At 50.4% G+C, this 20282-nt stretch overlaps 1 protein-coding gene across 1 annotated transcript in view; it reads left to right on the forward strand.

Annotated features, from left to right (window-relative positions):
- BTK (Bruton tyrosine kinase) overlaps nucleotides 1-20282 on the forward strand; it is a 303555-nt gene that overhangs the window by 224833 nt on the left and 58440 nt on the right. The window lies entirely within an intron of this gene.

The following is a 20282-nucleotide window of genomic DNA, read 5'->3' on the forward strand; positions in this document are numbered from 1 at the left end:
CTCTAGGTAGGCTGTCAGGTGGTCACGGCAAGTGACGGGAAGGAGCCTCCAGGTAGGCTGACAGGTGGTCTCGGCAAGTGACAGGCTGGAGCCTCTAGGTAGGCTGTCAGGTGGTCATGGCAAGTGACGGGAAAGAGCCTCCAGGTAGGCAGACAGGTGGTCATGGCAAGTGACAGACGGGAGCCTCTAAGGTAGGCTGTCAGGTGGTCACGGCAAGTGACGGGCAGGGGCCACCAGGTAGGCAGACAGGTAGTCATGGTGTCTCGCCCCCTGGGCCGTGTGGTACCCGGAACCGGCTTCTATACGATGCTGGGGGTAGTAGTGGCAACCCGATCCCGTGGCTCAGGGTGGTCAGACCAAATTGTGGCAGTCTATCAATCAGTGCTTTAAATGTCCGACTACGCCACCCATGGATTGCGGTCAGGGATAACCACCGCTGCAGGACAGGCCACTGGGGTTGGTGTTGATGTGCAGCACAGAGGTAGGATAACACCCTCTTCGTGGTGTAATAGCCCATGTCCCTGAGCTTGCCGTGTACTTCTCGCCTGTATGGCTTGCGACTCTGGCCTTGGGTACCTTTTGCTTTCTCCTCGCTGTACTGGTCCCTCTGTGTGGTGGAGCCTCCAGGCTTCTTAGGCCAAGGGACCTGAAATCCCTCGCGGGTTGGTTCTCTGCTGCTGGGCTTATAACCCTGACAGCCTCGGACCCCAATGTCCGGTTGTGTGATTCTCTCAGCCAGGACCGGCTCTTGTCACCTCTGTCCCTGGCTCGCAGTCTCTCCTCTGCCTCACGGACTCCTCAGCTGCTGCTGACCTGTCCCTCTTCTCTGAGAACCCTTCTGGACACTTCAGAAGTGGGTTCTGGTCTCTCTAACCCTGCCCCAGTTCCAGCTTTTATAGGGCAGCCAGCTCCCCCTACTGGCCTGGGACAGGAGGTGCTGCATGCTAATTGTCCCTAACCAGGGAACCTCCCTCCTGCTCTCAGACACAGATTATTGTTTGTGGCATCCAGGCCTGGGGTGACACATTCCCCCCTAGTAAAATTTAGTACTCCGGACTAAACAGGAAACAAAAATACTGTGTATAAATGATAACATAACATATATACAAGTACATTTTGTCCTTAAGGTCGCGGCGCTTCCGCAACCGGGAATTCATGTCACCCAACTAGGTGAAGTCTTGAAAGGTGGGGGACCTGTCTCCATAAACCCCAAGTTCCTGGCCTTGGGCTTGGCGACAAGGCTGAGCTACCTACTTTGGACCACAAGAGGGCCACGCCGGACAGGTTTTTCTTCTGTAGCCATCTTCGCAAGAGGGCACCAAGTGCAACTATCTACAAGACAGTTCCGGCCATTCAGTGTCCATGACCTGTCAGTCCATTGAACTAGGAAAAACTGGAAAAACATTATTAATAACCAGGTAACAAACATAAAACATTAACTATATACTTTGCATTCAGATCCTCCAGCGAGCAGGTATTTGACCCCTAGTGCTCCGGGTTGACCTGCGTAACCCACTGTCTGGTGATGGTCTAACCTGGCTTTCCCCACTAGCATTTAGGGTACAGCTACTAGCTGGGTTTACAGGCAGTGCAGACAGATGTCTGCGGGTCCTTTGGTTTACAACAGGCATGGCAGGCTCACTGTTAGCAGAGGGTTGACTCTCCTGGGCTGCTGGCATGGGTTCTTCTGCCTCCGGGGCTGCTTGTTCCTCTTGTTCTTCCTGCTCTCCTGTAGGCTCCTGCTGGGTTGGTTGAAGGAAGTGTAGGACGGGTACCACTATTGCGTCGTTTATCCGAGTCCAGGACCGGGGAAACTCCCCGAGGACGGTGCTAACCATTTCTTCCTTGTCCACTGCGGGCTCAAGGTCATCTTGATCTTCACTTGGACTCTGCAGTTGCTCGGGGCACCGTTTTAGGTGGTCTCTGGAGACGGTGCTAGTGGTTTCTCCTCCATCCTTGGTAATTACACATACCTTCGGGTTGTTGTGGTCGGACTGCAGTACTGTCTACGGGTCGCTCTCCCACTGGTCATCTAGCTTGTGAAGCCTTCTCTTCCGCTTCAGGACCTGCTCACCAGGTTCCAGGAGACTAGCAGGGGTGTGTTGGTTGAAGAGCCTCTCTTGCTTTTCTCTCGCTTGAGCCAGACTCTTCTCCACACTCTCCTGTACCTTCTTGTACTGTAGCCGCCGTTCCGTATCCCAGTCCGCGTCAGGGGAGGTGTCTTCGGGTGTCTGGACTCCCATCTCCAGGTCTACCGGCAGCTTACCTGGTCTTGCTCGCATCAGGTAAGCCGGGGTGCAATTTGTAGCATTCACCGGGATATGGTTGTATAAGTCTATCAGGTCTGGCAGCTTCTCCAGCCACAGGCTGCGTTCTTCCAGGAACAACGTCTTGAGGAGTAGTGTTGAGCCACCCCCGTAGTGTTCGAGTTCGGTTCGGTTCGTCGAACACCCGTGTGTTCGCCGAACTGTTCGCCGAACTGTTCGTCGAACTGTTCGTCGAACACCTTCGAACACCGTTAAAACCAATGGCAGGCAAACAAAAACACATAGAAACACATAGAAAACACCTTCAAAGGTGTCCAAAAGCTGACAAACTGCTAAGAAGACACAACTAACACATGGAAAAGTGACAAGTACATATAGTCATGCGAAAAGAAAAGAGGTGGAGGAGTAAAAGGAGGGGGAGACACAAATATAGGCATGTCATGCCCTTCTAAAATCCAAAAAGTGAGAAGCCGACACGTTCAGTCCGCTCCTGCCCGTGCCACCTCCGTGTCGTCGGGTTTGTGCCAGAGCCACGGTGAACCCTGACGGCCAGCCCCCCTCTCCCAATACTGGTGCCTGTCCGCTGGTGGGTCAAGCGAGCCCCCCTGTGGTGGAGGCAGCTCTAAGCTTTTTAATTTAAATTGTCTCTCTAATTTGAATGAATACACTTTAAATTTACAAGGATCTATTGGAGGGCAAGTCTCATGCCAGCAGCCGCGTAATTCCAGCTCCAGTAGCGTCCACTAAAGCTGCTGCAGTTAAAAAGCTTTTATAAGGATCGAGCTCGGCTGTCCACCGCAAGGCATCCTACTGCCAGTCCCAGCCCCTATGCCTTGGGGTGCCTCCTGATGCTCTTCACTGAGTATCCCGTGGTCCCGAAGCATTTCCTTTGAAAAAATTAAGTGTCCAAACTACAGGTGGTGTAGCTTGCTTAACAGCCGGGATAATCCGCTGACTAGCAGACACTGCTACTAGGCACAAAGTATTTCCTGGGCTAGATGCAGTTAAAAATTTGTAATTAGATACTCTCGTTGGATGCTGAGAAAGCATTCCATAGAGTCTCCTGGCACGCCATATATGATTCTCTTAAAAAGCTTGGGGTAGGGGTCTAGGGGACCCTTTTTTAGCCAAAATCACGGCCCTGTATCACAATACGTCACCTAGGCTGAAGATAAATGGAACTGTAGCACCCTGAGGGCTCGGTTGCTACAGAGGTATTGCACCTCACCCAGAGGTGTGATATCTCACTCTCAGGTAAGGATGGAGTGTGGATCAGGACCCGACACCTGCATGCATTACACCACATTGCCGTGGGGCAGGGCGACCAATATGCCTCTGAGATGGGCACGACAGTCCCTGTCCCTGGCTGGAGTGGGGGGAGGGAACACTGAGGAAGGGGAACCCTGTAGTGCAGGAGCAGGGAGGAAGCAGTTCCTGGGTGCATTGAGAAGGGAGTATAAAAGGTGGGCACCATCTTAGTTCAGTGCAGAGAAGTCTGAGCAGAAGTGGCAGGGAGCAGGGGCTCTGCATGAGCTCTGCTCCGGAGGCGGGCCTAGTAACAGAGGCCCAGGCCTGGAAGAGGGAGAAGGAAGGAAGAGGAGCGGAGAAGGCTCCAGGAACGAGGAATGAAGGGATCCCAGGGGTGCGGACGGGCGAGTCGCCACCGCACGCCCGAATCCAACTGCGTGGAGGGGTCAGGCCAAAGGGGGAGACCGGTCCCCGAAACTAGTGGAGGCAGGAAACGACCCTCAGCTAGAAACCGGAGGCTCTGTCATTTTATGTGGCGCAGCCCCTCGCTACACCCGCTAGGAAGGCACCACATAGGGTCAGGGAAACTGGCGCCAAGTTTACCAAGAGGAGGCCCGAGGCAGCCGGACAGAAGGGTTGGTAAGAAAGGCCAGACAAAGGACACACAAAGGGGGTCCTGTGAAGTGCTCCAAAGTTATCTGGGAGTTGTCTGAGCCCCTCACCTGGTGAGCACAGTACGACGTGGGCAGCCGTTACCTGCAGATGTGGTCTGGATAATAAGAACTGTGAGTAAAGGCCCTGGACTGCATCACTGACTCCGTGTCGTTACTGCTGCTGCCCTGCACCATCACCCCCATCCTCCGCATACACTGCCCTGAGGCTATACTCCTCCCGTGGGGAGTTATGCTATGCTCTGCTGCACCCACAACACCAGCCTCAGCGGTCTGCCCTGCAGCGGTGGTTCACTCTGACCGCAATCCACGGGTGGTGTAGTCGGACATTTAAACATCAAAACCACATAAATAGTTCCGCCACTGGTTTGACCACCCTGAGCCACGGAACCGGGTCGCCGCCACGAAGACTACAACCACCAGCATCCACCAAAAAGGGTCCGGCTCCGGGTGTCCCAAGGCCCAGGGGGTGCATCAGAACATTTTCATCACCTTTCACAATCACCAATGGGACAAGGCAGGGATGTCCTCTGTCCCCTCTCTTATACATCCTAGTGACGGAGCACCTGCTCTCATCAATTCGCCATAACCCCAATATTAGGTGGATTGAGGTGGGAGGCACCGAGTACAAGTGCTCTCTATTTGCTGATGATGTCCTAGTATATATCACTCAATCACATATATCCATCCATGCTGTTATGGCTGAAATAGATCACTTTGTTACATGGTCAAATTTTAAAATCAATGCAGCGAAGTCTGAGGCCCTCGATGTCTCCCTCCCCAAATCCATATAGGATTCCATCCAGTCCAACTTTCCCTTTGCCTGGCCCTCACAGGGTATCAAATACTTAGGAATTCCTATTCATAGAGACCTCTCCCATCTATGTTATCTTAATTTTGGGCCCTTTATTGAACAACTCCATACAGACCACGGTTGGCAAGTTAGAACTGTAAGATTCACTACGTGAACCACTGGTGTTTTGTGGAAAAGCACATGTACACTGTGTTCCAAATTATTATGCAAAAAGTGTTTAGGAGTGATAAGGGAAGAATTTGTTTGTTTGTCAGTTAAACTCATTGATGGTGATGTGTGTCAGGGCTCTTTATATCACTGTAAGCAATTGCAGACACCTGTGCTAATTAGTTTGGCAGGTGTGTCCAATGAAAGGCAAGACTACTTAAGAAGGCTGTCTCACATTATTAAGCAGCCTACATTTTCTGCCAAAATGGGAAAGAAAAAGGATGTGTCGGCTGCTGAGAAGCAACAAATTGTGGAGTGTTTAGGTCAAGGCATGACTACAATCAACATTGTGCGATGATCAGGATGAAGTGTCTTGGCAATCAAGAAGTATGTAGCTGATTCACAGTACACATGTGTGCGTGCTGATAAGGGCAAATTGAGGATTCTTTCCTACAGGCAATTACGTCAGGTTAAAAGAGCAGCGGCAAAAAAGCCTTGTCATAGCAGCAGACAAGTTTTTGAAGCTGCTGGTGCCTCCAACGTCCCCCGAACAACAAGATGCAGGGTCCTTCAGAGGTTTGCAGCTGTGCATACGCCATCCTGTCGACCTCCTCTATCCACTTCACACAAGCAGAAACGGCTCCAGTGGGCTAAACATTACATGAAGACTGATTTCAAAACTGTTTTGTTCACGGATGAGTGCCGTGCAGCGCTCGATGGTCCAGATGGATGGAGTGGAGGATGGCTGGTTGATGGACACCCCACGCAAACACGGCTACAGCGCCAACAAGGAGGAGGTGGAGTAATGTTTTGGGCTGGAATCATGGGGAGAGAGATTGTCGGCCTCTTTAGGATCCCTGAAGGCGCTAAAGATGAACTCCATAATGTATGTGGATTTTCTCAAACAGCACTTCCTGCCATGGTTCAAGAAGAAGAACCGTGTATTTCACAGCAAGATCATTTTTTTGCATGATAATGCACCATCTCATGCTGCACATAAAACATCTGCATCTCTGGCTGATATGGGCATAAAAGGGGACAAACTTATGGTGTGACCCCCATGCTCCCCTGACCTCTACCCCATTCAGAACCTCTGGAGCATCATCAAAAGGAGTGTCTATGATGGCGGGAGGCAGTTCACATTTAAGCAACACCTCTGGGAGGGTATTCTGTCCTCATGCAAAACAATTGAAGCAGAAACCATCCAAAACCTGACAAATTCAATGGACGAGAGAGTTCAGAAGCTCCTTTCGAACAAGGGGTCCTATGTGAAAATGAAACATCACCTAGAATAAAGTTTTGAGTTGAAAACTGTTTGATTTCAGTTTCTAATAACCTGCTAATGCTTATAATTTCAAAAATGACCATTTTTTTGGTCTTTATTAAAATGAAAAGGTTGATCGAAAAGTTTGGGGGATCTAAGAGTGTGGCAACCCAGTAGTCATGATTACTTCGAATTCTGACAATATGAGGGTCATGTTGCAGGTAGTGCAGCAAGAAGGCACTTATGTGTCTTGCGCATCTCGGAGCCCCAAAATTATTTTCCGGGCTAGATGCAGCTAAAAATTATTATTAATTTTAAATCTGGTGGAGCTTAGTATAGATGGCCTAATAGGATCAGTGCTGCACACTGCTACAAAGCCCAAATTATTTTCCAGCCAAGATACAGATAAACATGATTAGTAATTTTAAATCTGGTGGAGCTTATTATAGATGGCCTAATAGAATCAGTGGTGCACACTGCTACAAAGCCCAAATTATTTTCCAGCCAAGATACAGATAAACATGATTAGTAATTTGAAAGCTTAAAACGGTTGGTAGGGTGATTTTAACCAATCATCAAGCTTTTACTCTCCCCAGGATGACACAGGGGTAGAAAAGTCGTTTCGGATCCATGATTTGTTCATCTTTATGAACGTGAGTCTGTCTACATTATCAGTGGAGAGCCGCGTGCGCTTATCTGTCAGCACACCACCAGCAGCGCTGAACACACGTTCAGACAGAACGCTGGCTGCGGGGCATGACAAGATCTCCAAGGCGTAAGTGGCTAGCTCCGGCCATTTATCCAGATTGGAAGCCCAAAAAGAGAAAGGGTCCAGTGACACAGTCATGGCTTCAATGTTTACTTGGAGATACTCCTGTACCATCGTCTCTAGGCGTTGACTATGTGTCAGACTTCTTGTCTCCTGTGGCCTTGCAAAGGATGGGCTAAAAAAGTGGTGAAATGATTCCGAAAAATTGATGTTACCAGCAGATACTGTGGTTCTGTTACGGTTTGAGTGCTGAACACTTGACGGTCCCACGGTTGGCAAGTTGGAACTGTGAGATTCACTACGTGCACCACTGGTGTTTTGTGGAAAATCACATGTAAGATTCTGCAACAGTCTCTGCTGATACTCCTGCATGCGTGCATCCCTTTATATGGCAGGAATAATTTCGTCAAATTTACTTTTTTACCGGGGATCTAACAGTGTGGCAACCCAGTAGTCAGGATTATTTCTAATTCTCACAATTCGAGGGTCATGTTGCAGGTAGTGCAGCAAGAAGGCACTCATGTGTGTTGCGCATCCAGGAGCACCAAGTCCCTGTTGTGTTGGTGGCGAGGTAACAATCATGCTTCCTTCCTCTGTCCTCTCCCCCCAACCTCGCACAACAGAAATGTGATCAAGGTCTCCCTCATCTGATGAGTCTTCCATCAGTTCGTCCTCCACTTCTTCCTGGGCTCCTGCACCTTCCTCACTAGTTTGGCTGCTACCATGCGCCCTGGTAAAACCATCTCCCCCACCCTCACATGCCTGCCGCCTTGGTGCTGCCGACCGTCTGGACCTTGCAGATGTTAGCCCTTCCGCATACAACTCCTCCTCCTCTACTTCCTCCACCTCCTCTTGTGCCACCACCTGACTCCGAATTCTGTTTAACATGTGCTTCAGCATGTAAATCACCGGAATAGTCATGCTGATAATGGCATCGTCAGCACTAAACATCTTCGTCGCCATTTCAAAACTGTGCAGAAGGGTGCATAAGTCCCTGATCTGAGACCACTCCTCCAGCGTGATTTTCCCCACCTCTGGATCTCGTTGGCCCAGGATATACGTCAGAACGTATTGCACCAGGGCTTGTCGGTGCTGCCACAGTCGCTGCAACATGTGCAGAGTTGAATTCCACCGGGTAGGCACATCGCATTTTAGCCGGTGAAGTGGCAGGCCCAACGACTTCTGTAGAGATGTAAGTCGCTGAGCTGCGGGATGCGAACGGCGGAAGTGAGCACACAGCGACCGTGCCCTCTGCAGAAGGCCATCTAGTCTGGGATAGTGGGCTAAAAATTGCTGGACAACCAGGTTCAACACGTGAGCCATACAAGGCACGTGTGTGACATTGCCCCGGCGAAGGGCCGCACCCAGGTTTGCAGCATTGTCGCACACGGCCTTCCCTGGTTTCAGGTCCAGTGGAGACAACAATTCATGAAATTGGTTCTCCAGAGCTGACCACAACTCCTCAGCTGTGTGACTCACATTTCCCAGACATTTCAAAGTAAAAACCGCCTGATGACGTTGAGCCCTACTGCCAGCATAGTAAGGAGGTGTGCAGGATCCCTTCTGCGCAGTTAGAAAGCTTGTGGCATGACCAGACAGGCTTTGGGTGCAGGTGGAAGACCGAGAGGAGGTTGAGGAGGCAGAAGCAGTGGAGGAACTTTGACATAAAGAGGATTGACGCACAACTCGTGGGGACGGCAAGACTTGGACAGCAGCCCCTTGTCCTGCTGTCACCATAGTTACCCAGTGCCCAGTCAGCGACATGTAACGCCCCTGTCCATGCCTACTCGTCCAAGTGTCTGTGGTGAAATGCACCCTGTCACACACAGAGTTTCTCAAAGAAGCGGTGATGTTGTGTGCGACATGCTGGTGGAGCGCAGGCACACCTTTCTTTGAGAAGTAGTGCCGACTGGGCATCTGGTACTGGGGCACTGCGACGGACATAAGGTCTCGAAAATCCTCTGTGTCCACCAGGCGGAAAGGCAGCAATTCTGTAGCCAAGAGCTTGCAGATGGTGAAATTCAACCTCTTAGCTTTCTCATGGCTAGGAGGAAATGGTCTTTTACTTGTCCACATCTGAGGGACCGAGGGCTGGCTATTGTGCTTAGACGGGGTTGATAAGGGTGTCCCCGGCAAACTGCCGGTCTGTGAGGAAGATGCAGGCGGACATGTTAGGTTGCCTTGATCCAAAGGTGGTGCTATCGATGTCGGACAGCGCTCAACACCAGCTGGTGTTACCACCTCCAAAGAAAATGATGACCTGCCAATCACGCTGGCTGTTGCGGGTAAAGAGGTGGCAGGTCTGCGCCCCAAAACAGGTGTGACTGCTGTCCCCCCAGTCACAGAGGATGAAGAGGCCGCGGATGCACAAGATATGGCAGACGGTGGTTGGCCCGGCCGGCTAGGCCGCATTGTAGCACACTGAGCTTCCCACTGCAACTTATGCTTCATGTCCATGTGCCGGTTCATGCATGAAGTACTCAAACTATGTATTTTTTGGCCTCTACTTAGCTTTTGCTGACAAATGTTACAGATAACACGAGTTTCGGTCATCTTTATCGATCTGAAAAAATGCCCAGGCTATGCAAGGCTTAGCACCCATGCGACCTGAAGAGCCACCACGACTTGTGGTGAGAGGCAGAGTTGTGTTTGAGGATGCAGTTGTTGACGTGCTTCCAGTACTACGTCTCTGTCCAGGAAGGCGCAACCTGACCTCGTCGTCACTAGCATCTTCCTCCACCTCCTCTGCTGACCTCATCTCTTGGCTGACTGTGGGTTGACAGTAAGTGGGATCTCCAACCTCATCATCATCACCCTGTGCGTTATCACACCCGTCGTCCTCAGAGCCAACCTGTTCCTGCCCTGACAAAAAACTAAAGTTGTCGCTCCAATCAGGTATTTGAGTCTCATCATCATCTTCCTCATTGTCTCCACCAACAGGAGTTACAGTTTGGGAATGAGGGTCTACATTATGGTCAGAACCTTCTGCGTCTGGTCCTGGATCCGACTCATAAAGATTCTGGGCATCAGTGCAGATCATTTCCTCGTCTGGATTCACAGAAGCGTTGGAGTCGACCTCTGATTCCCAGGCTATAGTATGAGTAAACAGCTCTGCAGACTCAACCATCTGTTCTACCTCATACTCAGACGGGCAGCTGGAGATTTGGGAGCTGTGAGGAAGCAAGTGCGATTGGGGTGACACCTTTGAGGACTGGAGTATTTGTGATGTTGAAGTTGATGTGGAGGAGAGCCCACTTAAAGGAGCACTTGATATCCGTTGAAGCACCTGCTGTTTTTGTGCCTCATCTGGAATTTGTAGCGATTGGCGTGGCCGTAAGAAAGGGATCTTATCACATTGTCCGCTAAAAGAAGTAGACATTTTAGTTTGGCTGGAAGATGGTCTTTCTTCTGCAGATGTTACTGTTGCTTTAACACCTACCCCACGGACACAACCTTTTTTCCCCTTCCCAACACGCCTATTCCCCTTTCCACCAGCAGCAGGCCTTTTTCCACTCATTTTGGTGGTTAACTAATTCACAACTCTGGAGTTGTTTGCACAAAAAAACAATGGATGGGAACCGAGCAGAGCTGAGTGGCCAAACTGTGGTATTAGGCCAAAACTATTGGCTGGGTTAGATGGAGAAAAAAATTATATTCGATTTGCAACCTGATGGAGGTCAGTATAGATGGACTAATAGAACAAGTCCCACACACAGCTAGAAGCCCAAATATTTTTTCAGAGGTAGATGCAGAAAAAAAAAATATTCAGTTTGCAACCTGATGGAGGTCAGTATAGATGGACTAATAGAGAAAGTCCCACACACTGCTAGAAGGCCAAATATTTTTTCAGAGCTAGATGCAGACAAAAAATTATTTTGAATTTGCAACCTGATGGAGGTCAGTATAGGTGGACTAATAGAACAAGTCCCACACACTGCTAGAAGGCCAAATATTTTTTCAGAGCTAGATGCAGAAAAAAATTATATTCAGTTTGCAACCTGATGGAGGTCAGTATAGATGGACTAATAGAACAAGTCCCACACACTGCTAGAAGGCCAAATATTTTTTCAGAGGTAGATGCAGAAAAAAATTATATTCAGTTTGCAACCTGATGGAGGTCTGTATAGATGGATTAATAGAACAAGTCCCACACACAGCTAGAAGCCCAATATTTTTTCAGAGGTAGATGCAGAAAAAAAATTATTTTTAATTTGCAACCTGATGGAGGTCAGTATAGATGGACTAATAGAGAAAGTCCCACACACTGCTAGAAGGCCAAATATTTTTTCAGAGCTAGATGCAGAAAAAAATTATATTCAGTTTGCAACCTGATGGAGGTCAGTATAGATGGACTAATAGAACAAGTCCCACACACAGCTAGAAGCCCAAATATTTTTTCAGAGGTAGATGCAGATAAAAATTATTTTTAATTTGCAACCTGATGGAGGTCAGTATAGATGGACTAATAGAGAAAGTCCCACACACTGCTAGAAGGCCAAATATTTTTTCAGAGCTAGATGCAGATAAAAATTATTTTTAATTTGCAACCTGATGGAGGTCAGTATAGATGGACTAATAGAGAAAGTCCCACACACTGCTAGAAGGCCAAATATTTTTTCAGAGCTAGATGCAGATAAAAAATTATTTTTAATTTGCAACCTGATGGAGGTCAGTATAGATGGACTAATAGAGAAAGTCCCACACACTGCTAGAAGGCCAAATATTTTTTCAGAGCTAGATGCAGAAAAAAATTATATTCAGTTTGCAACCTGATGGAGGTCAGTATAGATGGACTAATAGAACAAGTCCCACACACAGCTAGAAGCCCAAATATTTTTTCAGAGGTAGATGCAGATAAAAATTATTTTTAATTTGCAACCTGATGGAGGTCAGTATAGATGGACTAATAGAGAAAGTCCCACACACTGCTAGAAGGCCAAATATTTTTTCAGATCTAGATGCAGATAAAAATTATTTTTAATTTGCAAGCTGATGGAGGTCAGTATAGATGGACTAATAGAGAAAGTCCCACACACTGCTAGAAGGCCAAATATTTTTTCAGAGCTAGATGCAGAAAAAAATTATATTCAGTTTGCAACCTGATGGAGGTCAGTATAGATGGACTAATAGAACAAGTCCCACACACTGCTAGAAGCCCAAATATTTTTTCAGAGCTAGATGCAGAAAAAAATTATATTCAATTTGCAACCTGATGGAGGTCAGTATAGATGGACTAATAGAATGATGCTATGCCCAAAAGATTTTACTTCACTAGGTGCAGTAAAAAAATTGGTATTCTATACACAGGTGGTATATCTTGCAACACAGATAGGCTACTCCACTGACTAACACACTCTGCAATAGGCCAAAAAGGATTAGCTTTGCTAGATTCAGCCAAATGCTGTGAAAAAAACTTGCACAGCACTGGCACAGACCTGCCTGGCAAAAACTGATAGGAACTGATGTAACCTAGTCCTGAAAAGGACTGCAATTACAATTAGTCTTTACTCCCACAATCTATCTATTTAAGAGCACAGACCTGCCTGATAAAAGTCGTAGGAAATTCTGTAACCTAGTCCTTAAAAGGACTGCAATCACAACTATTCCCTACTCCCAAGCTATCTGTAGATTTGTGCGAAAATTGGCTTGAAATTAACAAGGTATAGCGCACACAGCAACAGCGGTGCCGTCTAACACGCAGCTGCAGCAGTGAGAAAATGGTGGCGACGGGGAAAATGGCTTGGTCTTATAGGGCAAGGACATGTGACATACACTGCCAATGACACATGCCCTTGCTTGTGTGAAAAACAGCAGTTCGCTCCGTGTGTGCGCTGCTGATAGGCTGACAGAGTGCACCTCCCCACTGCAAATGCGGGAAAGAGAAAAAAAAATGGAGATCTTCATTATTCCTGCAGAGATCCATCCCCTGCCCCTCCCCCCACCCCGCTGTACACTCAAACTGCGTATTAACATTAATTTTCATCATTACTGAGAAAAAATCCAGTTATGATTTTGGTGCACGAACAGTTATCGAACATAACCTCGAACAGCCGAATTTTTCTCAAATCGTTCGTGTTCGCTGAACGGCTCGAACACCGCCCAAAACAGCTCGAATTTGAGATTGGCGAACAGTTCGAGTAGAACAACGCTCATCTCTATTGAGGAGATCAATGACGATATTATTCATTTTCTCACACAGCCCGTTGGTTTGCGGGTGGTAAGGCGTTGTCCGAATCTTCTTACAGCCGTAGAGGTTGCAGAACTCCTGGAAGACTTCAGCCTCAAACGCTGGACCTTGATCTGTCAAGAGCTGTTCCGGATACCCGTGTGGACGGCAGAAGTGTTGTTTGAAGGCTCTGGCCGCTGTTTGGGCTGTCAAGTCTTTAACAGGAACCACCACCAGGAACCGGGAGTAATGGTCCACAATCATGAGGGCTTAGATGTAGCCGGACCGGCTTGGAGCCAACTTCACATGGTCTAGCGCTACCAGCTCCCGAGGCTGCCTGGTAATGATGGGCCTCAATGGAGTCTTCTGGCTGGCACGGTCCTTCCTTCTGAGGTTACATGGGCCGCAATCTCTGCACCATCTTTCTATGGCCCCTCTCATTCCTATCCAGAAGAACCGCTCCCGTAACAGGAACTCCAGTTTCTTCCACCCAAAGTGTCCTGCTCCGTCATGGTAGGCCTCCAGGACCATAGCCGCATCTCGCCTGGGAACTACTACTTGCCAGGTTAACTCATGTGTCCGGTGGTTGACGAGCCTTCTGCACAGTTTACCTTCGTAGAGAAATAGTCTGCTCTTCTCATTCCACAGCTGCTTAGCTTCCTCAGGGGCATCCGGATAGGGATAGGCATCTGCCTGAGTCAGCATTTCCTTCACCAAGCGAACTGCAGGGTCACTATCCTGCGTTACAGCCCAGCCGTGGTGAGGTAAGGGATTGAACATGACGGTGTTCGAGTCTTTGTCTCTTACACGGTGGGAGTACTGAGTGGTCCTATACCGGTGGAATGCAGGGAGCTCTATTTCCTCCAGCTCGTCTGGATCTTCTCCCTCATTGGGCAAGTGGGGCATTCTCGATAGGGCATCTGCATTGGCATTGGCTCGGCCTGCCCGGTACTTGATGGTGAAGTCACAGTTTGATAGCCGGGCCATCCACCGCTGCTCTAGGGCACCAAGTCTCGCAGTGTCCTGGTGCGTCAACGGATTGTTGTCCGTGTACACAGTGAACTTCGCAGAGGCCAGGTAATGCTTGAAACTTTCCGTTACGGCCCACACCACTGCCAAGAACTCCAGCTTAAAGGAGCTGTAATTCTCCGGGTTTCTCTCGGTGGGCCTCAGCTTCCGGCTGGCGTACGCGATCACCCTTTCTCTGCCCTGTTGGTTCTGTGACAGTACGGCTCCCAGCCCCACATTACTGGCGTCCGTGTGGAGGATAAAAGGCTGGCCATAATCGGGGTAGGCCAGGATCTCATCCCCCGTGAGGGTCATCTTCAGCTGACGGAAGGACTCCTCTTCCGGCTTGTCCCACTTGAAGGGTGGCTTTTGGCTTCTGGTCTTAGATTGTCCTATAAGGATGTCCTGCCTAGGGGCTGCCATCTTGGTGAACCCGGGAATGAACCTTTAGTAGTAGCCTACCAGCCCGAGGAACTGCCTCACTTCTTTTATGTTTGAGGGGCTTGGCCAGTTCTTTATTGCCGTGATTTTGTCAGGGTCGGGGGCTACTCCTTCTGCACTCACCACGTGTCCCAGGTACTGTACCTTCGGCTTTAACAGATGGCACTTGGAGGGTTTCACTTTCATGCCAAAGCCTGCCAGGGCCTCGAACACCTCGGCCAGGTGCTTTAGATGGTACTCGTAAGTCTTCGAATAGACAATAACATCGTCCAGGTAGAGTAGGACTGTTTCAAAATTCCTATGTCCTAGGCAGCATTCCATCAGCCTCTGGAAGGTCCCTGGTGCGTTACTGAGCCCGAACGGCATACAGTTGAATTCACTGAGTCCCATCGGGGTGGTGAAGGTGGTCTTCTCCTTGTCAGCCTCTGCCACAGGAACCTGCCAGTACCCGCTAGTAAGATCCAAAGTAGAGAAGAAGTTAGCTGATTTTAGTGCGGCTAAAGACTCCTCTATCCTAGGTAACGGGTACGCGTCTTTATGGGTGATACGGTTGACCTTTCTATAGTCCACGCACATTCTCATGGTACCGTCTTTCTTTTTTACCAAAACTAAGGGAGCTGCCCAGGGGCTACAGCTATATCTAATGACCCCAGCTTCTTTCATTTCTCTCAGCATGCCCTTTGTGTTCTGATAATGGGCAGGGGGTACAGGTCTGTGTCTCTCTTTTATTAGTGGGTGGCTCCCCGTGGGGATGTGGTGTTCCACTCCCTTTACTCGGCCGAAGTCTAGCGGGTGCTTACTAAAGATTCTCTCGTACTCCTGAACCACCCGGTAGACTCCTTCTTTTTGGTGCAGGGGAGTAGAGTCAGCACCCACATGGAGTTTCTGGCACCAGTCCTCCTCGTGTTTCTGGGAGCCATTATCCTCCATCGGGAGAGATGGAGGCAAGGGCTCCACGACCCTGAGAGCATTGTGTTCGACAGCAAACAATTTGGCTAATGTAGCGTACCGGGGCAAATGTACTTCCCTTTCCCCAATTTTTAAGATCCGGACGGGCACCCTTCCATGGCGGACATCAACCACCCCCCGGGCTGTCAAAATGGTGGGCCTGCTGTCTGAGTACACGGGTTCTACCATGGCTTGGTAGTCTCTCCCTCTTAACCCGATTGCAGTTCGACACCAGATCATAATTTCACTTTTGGGAGGCATGGCAATGGGGAACGGGTCGCTCATCCTCACGCTACCGATCTCACCACCAGACAGTTCTACCTGTTGCCATCTCATCAGGGCTCTTATCTCTTTCTGGAGGACCCTCTGTTGACTGGAGCTAGCATTCATCGCCACCTGCTGCAAAATTACAATTACTTCTGAAATACAATTTTCAATCACGTTAGTACCCAAGGTTATTTTAGGGTGACTTTCTCGGCGGTCAATGTCCACAATAATCACTCCCTGTGCCGGCAGTTCAACCTTACCAATCTTGATGGTCATCTCTCTGAACCCCACCTGCGACACGGGTTGACCATTGCTGGCGATGATGCTCAAGTCATCGTCTGGATAATGGGTTATATCAGTGTCACTCCAGTACTGCTTGAAAAGTACATAGGGGATGGTAGTCACTTGGGACCCGGTGTCCAGCAGTGCACTCATGGGGATACCGCCCAGCACTACGGGTAAGACCGGGCGTCCCCCCACGTACTTATCACGCCAATTAGACGGGCCTGATGACCTTATGCCTGGGGGTTGGCCCTCTGCCCCAGGTCGGACCCATTTAAAGTACAGTACCTGGCTATGTGTCCTGGCTGGCTGCAACGGCGGCAAATCGGCTGTCCATCCTCAGTGTAACGGTCAGCGGGCCTCCCTCTGAACGACGGGATCCTCCTCTGCCGACGCCACGGGACATCCTCTGGACTGGAAGCCAGCTTGATTGGTCCTGATCGTTCCATCTGCAATGGCTGTACGGTCCTGGTCAATGCAGAAACACTCTTTGTTAGTTCTTGGACCTTATGGTGCAGGTTTGCAGGCAGGGATGGGTTTAGGGCCTGCGCATCAGCCCCCACAAGGTCTGCAGGGTAGGGCGCTGCCTCCTGGTGGTAAGTGATGGCAGGGCGCCGGGAAACTACAGCGCCACCTGGTGCGGGTTCTCGGAGCACCCGGATGGCCCTATCTTTGAACTGTGCAAAAGTCAAATCGGGGCTCTGTAGGGCCATGAGGCGCAGCTGGGTTCTGTGGGCGCTGGACAGCAGACCTTCTATGAACTGGTCAGTCAATAGTTTATCTGTGTCCTGCACGCTGCCAGGGTCAGCTTGTTTGATTGCTTTCAGGGCTTCTTGCAAGTTTAAGGCATAGTCTCTGATACTATCTTGGGCCCGCTGCTTACATCCATAGAACCGCATTTTGATTTCTGCTGAGGTACGGGTATCAAAGGTGTCCCGTAGACGGGACAGAACCCCCTTTACAGTCCTTTTCTCCTCAGCTGTCCAAGACTTTAGCTCCCGCTGGGCCGCACCAGTTAACTGCCCTATCAGTATGCTTACTTTCTGTTCTTCTGTCAGGGGATAAACTTTGAACAAGCTATACAGCCTTTCTTTAAAGTCGCCCAAGGTATGCGACTCGCCGGCATACTGTGGCAGCCAGGCCGCTCCGGGGATATAGGGCATGGAAAACGGCATCACAGCTGCAGCGGCTACGCTTGTAGTGGAGGGTCCATCCGCGTCCGACATCTTCCTCCCCCCTAGTTAACCATGGCCTACCTTCCGGCGATCCTCTTCTGTAGGCCGCGTCTCCGCTCGCGATGCTCTGGGCGAGGACCTTGCGTCTCTCGGTGATGATGTCGGAGTCCGCTGGATCTCCTTCCAGGACCTTGCACAGCGTCTCAGCGTGGGGTGGAGCTTCATGTCTCGCGCGTTTTTGACGTCCACGCCCCTCTTCTTCCCGCGTGGCGTCCCGAAGATGGCGCCCGATGGCGGGAAACGGCTCCGATTGGCGGGAAATGGCCCCGAATGGCGGGAAACTTCACTCAGGTATTCATAAAGTCTTTTTTAGGCATGCAATACCTGTTTGTGGCGGGTTGGTCACAATCCTGCCGACTATGCCAAAGCTGACTTGCCCCCTGGGCCGTGAGGTACCCGTAACCAGGCTTCTATACGATGCTGGGGGTAGTAGTGGCAACCCGATCCCGTGGCTCAGGGTGGTCAGACCAAATTGTGGCAGTCTATCAATCAGTGCTTTAAATGTCCGACTATGCCACCCGTGGATTGCGGTCAGGGATAACTGCTGCTGCAGGGCAGGCCACTGGGGCTGGTGTTGGTGTGCAGCACAGAGGTAGGATAACTCCCCACGGGAGGAGTGTAGCCCCAGGGTAGTGTAGGTGGATGTTGGGGGTGATAGTGCAGGCCGCAATAGTAAGAGTTCAGAGTCCGCTTCAAACAGTTCAGGGTCTTTATTGTAGATATCATTAATGACCCAACAGTAGTACCGGTTAGGAATGGGCCTGGGTGTCTGAGAGCATTCGGGCGAGCCCCACTGGTCAGAGTGAGTGTGTAGGCCTACCGTTCTCTCTATGCTCTTTCTGACTATCCCCCTCTTCGTGGTGTAATAGCCCACGTCCCTGAGCTGGCCGTGTACTTCTCGCCTGTATGGCTTGCGACTCTGGCCTTGGGTACCTTTTGCTTTCTCCTCGCTGTACTGGTCCCTCTGTGTGGCGGAGCCTCCAGGCTTCTTAGGCCAAGGGACCTGAAATCCCTCGCGGGTTGGTTCTCTGCTGCTGGGCTTATAACCCTGACAGCCTCGGACCCCAATGTCCGGTTTTGTGATTCTCTCAGCCAGGACCGGCTCTCGTCGCCTCTGTCCCTGGCTCGCAGTCTCTCCTCTGCCTCACGGACTCCTCAGCTGCTGCTGACCTGTCCCTCTTCTCTGAGAACCCTTCTGGACACTTCAGAAGTGGGTTCTGGTCTCTCTAACCCTGCCCCAGTTCCAGCTTTTATAGGGCAGCCAGCTCCCCCTACTGGCCTGGGACAGGAGGTACTGCATGCTAATGGTCCCTAACCAGGGAACCTCCCTCCTGCTCTCAGACACAGATTATTGTTTGTGGCATCCAGGCCTGGGGTGACACAATGGCAAGTGACGGGAAGGAGCCTCCAGGTAGGCTGACAGGTGGTCTCGGCAAGTGACAGGCAGGAGCCTCTAGGTAGGCTGTCAGGTGGTCACGGCAAGTGACAGGCGGGAGCCTCTAGGTAGGCTGTCAGGTGGTCATGGCAAGTGACGGGCAGTGGCCAACAGGTAGGCAGACAGCTGGTCATGGCAAGTGACGGGCAGGAGCCTCCAGGTAGGCACGGCAGGTAGCAAGCAGGGGCCTCCAGGTAGGCATGGCAGGTAACAGGCAGGTGCTTCCAGGTAAGCAGGCAGGCAAAGCCCATAGACAGGCTGGCGGACTGAACCGAAGACAGACTGTCGGGCTGGAGAGTAATCAGGCTGGCGGACTGGACTGATAGTCAGGCTGGCTTGCAGGACTAGTAGTCAGGCTAGCAGCGGGATCTGAGGGCTGAAGCAGAGGTAAGTACACTGTGCATCAACTATTGCTCGGGCACCTCCATATTGGAGGAGGTGCTTTATATATGGGAGGACCTCCAGCAATTGGCCGGGGACTCCTTAGGGCGGCGCGGGCGGCCCCTTCAAGAGGGAGGGAGCGCGCGCCCTAAGCACAGTGCCCGGGAAGCTGCGCCCGCTGGCAGAAGCAGGAAGAGGAGCACTGGAGGACGCCGGGCGGGGAGCGTGGTGGTGAGAGGGACGGCGTCTCTGCCTGGCAGAGGGCAGAGATGCCGATGCTACAGAGATACAAAGGGACAGTTAAAAATGTGTTTAGGTAAAAAAGAGCTAAAAGACAAACAGCTGAATTCAATTGATTATTTAAATGGAAGTGATGTCACTTGCAGGGGCAGCACTGGTCACTGCTTTTTGTGCATGCCAGGTAATCTTCTGACAACTGGCACTGACAGTGCTCTCTCTTGCCGGCTTGTTACTTCTCATCAGATCTGGTGAGCGCACTGTCACTGTGCATATTGCACGGTGACAAGATAGTACTGAGCATCCGTCCGCATTGATAACTGATGCATGCTCAGTAAGGCAGAGGCTAGCCCAGCCCCTGAAATGAAACATCATCAGTGACCGGTGCCTCTGCCCTCTGATGACAACTTGTTTTACTATCTGTGACTAGAAATTCAAGGGACTCACTGGGTGAGGTGGATCCTCTAAGCCCAAGGGCCAGGTGGCTACATGGGCCACGGGCATCAGTGCAGCAGGTTGATTAGTGGAGGGACTGAAAACTGCAGGTATACAGGTAGAGTGCAGGAAAAAGCAGTCAAGTGGAGAGCATCAAAAAAACGCAGGCAGGCAAGTGGAGTGTAGGAAATCGCAGGCAGGTGGAGTGCAGGAAACCACAGGCAAGAGGAGTGCAGAAAACCGCAGGCAGGTGGAGGATGTCAGGAA

This window comes from Phyllobates terribilis, unplaced genomic scaffold (genome assembly GCF_046119375.1).
Source record: "Phyllobates terribilis strain yellow unplaced genomic scaffold, ASM4611937v1 Scaffold_7__3_contigs__length_470593459, whole genome shotgun sequence".
NCBI lineage: Eukaryota > Metazoa > Chordata > Amphibia > Anura > Dendrobatidae > Phyllobates > Phyllobates terribilis.